The sequence below is a fragment of the Acinonyx jubatus genome, chromosome E3 (assembly GCF_027475565.1).
Source record: "Acinonyx jubatus isolate Ajub_Pintada_27869175 chromosome E3, VMU_Ajub_asm_v1.0, whole genome shotgun sequence".
NCBI classification, from domain to species: domain Eukaryota; kingdom Metazoa; phylum Chordata; class Mammalia; order Carnivora; family Felidae; genus Acinonyx; species Acinonyx jubatus.
Window position 1 is genome coordinate 38,658,228 of NC_069398.1, and position 4,457 is coordinate 38,662,684.

At 63.2% G+C, this 4,457-nt stretch overlaps 1 long non-coding RNA gene across 1 annotated transcript; it reads left to right on the forward strand.

Moving 5' to 3' along the window:
* Positions 1–2,313, forward strand: LOC113594941 (uncharacterized). Its single transcript, XR_008294468.1, has 3 exons — positions 1–372; positions 934–1,400; positions 1,509–2,313. It is a non-coding gene; the product is annotated as an uncharacterized LOC113594941 (long non-coding RNA).
* The last annotated feature ends 2,144 nt before the right edge of the window (positions 2,314–4,457 follow it).

Sequence of the window (4,457 nt, forward strand, 5' to 3'; positions counted from 1 at the left end):
GGTGAGTGCTGAATCCACATCCCGGCCCTCCCCCCATGTCGCCCTGCGCCTGCCCCTCCCCCTGCCCTCAGCTCTCACCTTCTGCCCCATCCCCACCCCCTCCCCCTCCCCCAATCCGCCCCCTGTTCCTCGCCCCCAGGTTCTGCCCCTGCTCCTTCCCCCATTGCTTCCCCTCCCTCCTCTGCCCCTTCCTGCCAACGGCTCTCTGCCCCTCAGTTTCTCCCCTGCCTGTGCATCTTTCACCCTGCCCTCTGCCCCCGTTCAGTGGTCAGAGGGTCACCCTCACGTGTCATCCGACAGAAGCCGCACGGAGGAGACGCCTAGAAACACCTGCCGGGGTGGAGGAGCGGCCTCACAGGTGGCAGGACACTCGTGAGGGTGGGCTCTTGGGGGCTGAGCGATCAGCCTCCAGGCACCCGCACCCCCCCCCCCAGCCCAAAGGCACCTGCCAGCCTCCGGGAGGAGCCCGAGGGCAGGCCGGGCCCTGGCGTGGGGAACCACACGAGGCTGCCTGCTGCAGCACGTCCGGTGACCCCCTCCCTAATCAGGATGGGGGGTCCCGGAGCTGCAAATGTAGCCCCGCGCCAGCACGGTCCACACCAGGATCGCAGCGAAGCCCCTCGGCCCAGAAACACACCCCAAATCTGCGCCACTCTGGGTGGGGGAGAACCCACTGCTTTGTCTGCACTGGCACTGCCTGCCTCTGGGGGCCACAGACCGAGACCCTTGCAGCTGTCCCCTGAAGGGGACGTCCCAGGGGCCGGTGGCAAGGGGCCGGCACACCCACGTGCCCAGTGGACAGGTGTCTCCACCAGCTTTACCTCCCTCGTGGGACAGACCTTTGCAGAGCTCCCTTACCTCCCCAAGGGCAGAGGCGGGGCCGTCTGGCCACGGTGACAAATGTCATTCCAGCGGGAACTGTCTTCCCTGCAGGCTGTGAGGTCCCAGCAGCGCGTTCCTCCACATGCTCTGTCCTCAGACCTTTAACCCTTGAGGAGACGTCCACCCCCACCCCCACCCCCCCGAACCTCACAGCTCTGCCCTGGCGTCCAGAACAAGCTGGCCAACACACACACACCCCGCGACTTGCTGCCATGGCCAACGCCCCTCCCTGGTGCCCCCCACCTTAGAGACCGGAAGAGTCAGGCACCTGCTTCCACCAGCTCCCACAAGGTCACAAGTGCCCGTGGGACTGAGTGTTGGCCCGGGAGAGGGAAGCAGATGTCCGATGTTTTCTTGGGGAGACTGTCTTTTTCCCGATAAAAGGGACATACTCAGCTGGCATCCTTTCCCCTCTTCTTTCTTCTTCTAGTCTTGGATGTACATGTGATGCTTAAGAGCCAGCAGCCACTTTAGCACCACAAGGCTAAAAGCTGCTGTTATTTTTATAAAAAACGTAGGTATGCATTTTATGTCTTCTCCTCCCTCCCTTTTTTTAATTCATTTTTATTGTATTTTACAATTGTATTATTGCATCTTATTAACGTGTGGGTTACGGTCTTTTTAAGGTTCCCAGACCCAATTCCAGCGTGGGAGGAGGGGTCCCCACAATGAACACTAGACGATCCCCAGATACGAGAGTGCCCAGAATTCTCTGTCCTGACACCGTCCACCCAGGGACAGCGACAGGGGCCACGGGTTAGGGGTTCAGCCCCACACGATCACCCCGCCCCCCAGTGCTCCCAACCACAGGCCACAGAGAGGAGGGTCCTCCTCCACGGGCTCTTCCAGTTGGTTAGAGCGGCTCCCAGAAGTCAGGGAAACGTGCACGTTTACCACCTTTTGGATGGATACGACCCTGTGCGCACGCAGGGTGGAGGGGCCGCCTGAGAGCCACCGGGAGAGAAGCCACCCCCCCCCCCCCCCCCGTCATCTCCGACTCCCAGCAGCCAGAACTGAGACGACAGGAGTGTTTGTCACCCTGTCCGTGGGGTTTGTGACAGCAGCATCAGTGGGAGGCGACCGGAGGCTCTAAGACACACTGCCCTGGATGGTTTGACCTGCATTTCTTCCCCACCTGCTCGCCCGTGCTCGGGACGGTCTTGGGCAACGCCTGTCGTGATGTAATTATTGTTAAATAGAAAATCGCAAGCCCCAAATGGCGTCACTTAGGTCAAGTCTCCCACCTGGAGTCTGGGCCCTGACCTGGGTGCACTTTCCAGCCTGTCCCGGAAACGAAACGAGGCCTGGTCGGCGCCAGTGAGGGCCTCTGCGCCCGGGCCTCGCCACCCACCTCAGACCCCCGCCCTGCCCCTACCTAAGGGAAAGCGGCCTTGCCCGCCGCCATCTTTTCTTTTCTTTTGACGTTAACTCCTTGCCCACCCTCTCCTTCTTGTAAAAAAAACCTCCATTTTGTGCCACTCGGAGCTCCCCGCTGCCCGATCCTTGAATCGCTTAATAAAGCCCAACCGATCTTCAAATTTACTCGGTTGGATTTTGTTCCTTAACGTTATCGATACTCTCACAAGCGTCCCAAGAGTTGGGTGAGTGATGTAGCCCGCCCAACAGTGACTCCACTAACCCAAGGGCCCCGGCCCCTCGAAGCCGCCTGATTTCTAATCTCTAGCTGCTCAGCCCGCGGTCGCCATGGACACCAGCTGGCTATTTCGGACTGGATCTCCCAGCTCTGGCCAGCAGCACGCCCGCCACCTGCCCCGCTCCCTGCCGATAACACAGGGACAGCCCACAGGAGCTGGCCGTGTCTCAGAAGCTGGCTCAGATTTGGGGCATGTGCGAACCCTCTGTGTCACAGTAAACTCCCTCGACCTTTTTGAGGCAAAGGGGACCTGCTTTCAGTCCACTTAGCCCACCGTGTCCCCCGGGTGCCTCCCCTCCTTAGAGGTGGCTGGAACATTCTATGGACAAAGGCTGAGAGGCCCGTCCAGGTTCAATGCCAAGAGCTCAGGGCTGACTGCAGCCGTCAGCCCTGGGCAGAGGGAGCGGACGGTGAGGGGCAGACCCCTCAATCCCGCGGCATCTGTCCGTTAGGGGACAGACCAGCCCCGGGCAGCCTCTAGTTAACGCCTCGGGCAAGCTGACAGCAGCCTGCCGTCCAGAAGGCTTCCCTCCTCAGTCACACACACCCGGGATGCTCTGGAATGTCCCCTTGCCCTGCGGAGTGGCCCTCAGAGCCCCGCTGTCCCTCCCCGCCCCCACCCGTCTGCCTTCCCGGGGAAGGGGCTGCTGGGCCCTTCAGAGTCTGGCTCTCCTGGGGACGTCCTCTCTCACTAATCACCTCCCTGTGCTCTTGTGCTCAATTCTCCAGCTCCTCAGTCCACACGAGAACCCTTCCAGAAGGCAGTGAGGAGGAGACACAAAGGATTCAAAGCAAACAAAATCCCTCAATTACCTGGAGCGTTTGTGCTTAACATGTGACAGTAACCACGATTCCCCCGCGAGCCAACCACCTGGGAGCCTCAACTCCACCCACCAGGCCCAAGGCCTCACCTCCCAGCCATGACCACCGCCCGGGGGTGCGGCGTGTGCGCACGTGTCCCTCACGTCCACCCGTGTCTGTGCGTGTGCACACCTGCGTGCGTGCTATTTGGAGCCCCTTAGAGGGAAGGAGCCTGAGCCAACAGCCAAGCGCGCAGGAAGGTTCTCCCGGCCGAACTTGACTGCAGCACAGACACAGGCCCCTTTGTCTTCTCTTTCTCTGGCCCCCAGAGGCGGTGTGTGGAGAGCTGTAGAAGCCTGACCTTTCTGATTATACAACCCCGCCCCTGCCCCCCACCGACTGCAGCAGACAAAGGAGGTTCTCATGTGCCTGGTGGGGGTGGGGGTTCCTGGTGCCTAGGGTGGGGGTGGAGGGTCCTGGTGCCTGGGGTGGGGGTGGAGGGTCCTGGTGCCTGGAGGAGGGGGGGTCCTGGTGCCTGGGGTGGAGGTGGAGGGTCCTGGTGCCTGGGGGAGGGGGGGTCCTGGTGCCTGGGGGAGGGGGGGTCCTGGTGCCTGGGGTGGGGGTGGAGGGTCCTGGTGCCTGGGGGAGGGGGGGGTCCTGGTGCCTGGGGGAGGGGGGGTCCTGGTGCCTGGGGTGGGGGTGGAGGGTCCTGGTGCCTGGGGGAGGGGGGGTCCTGGTGCCTGGGGGAGGGGGGGTCCTGGTGCCTGGGGTGGGGGTGGAGGGTCCTGGTGCCTGGGGGAGGGGGGGTCCTGGTGCCTGGGGGAGGGGGGGTCCTGGTGCCTGGGGTGGGGGTGGAGGGTCCTGGTGCCTGGGGGAGGGGGGGTCCTGGTGCCTGGGGGAGGGGGGGTCCTGGTGCCTGGGGTGGGGGTGGAGGGTCCTGGTGCCTGGGGGAGGGGGGGTCCTGGTGCCTGGGGGAGGGGGGGTCCTGGTGCCTGGGGTGGGGGTGGAGGGTCCTGGTGCCTGGGGGAGGGGGGGTCCTGGTACCTGGGGTGACCAGGTGGGGGGGCACTGGTGCCTGGGGGTGGGGGAGTGGGAGTGGGTCCCGGTGCCTGGGGGGGGT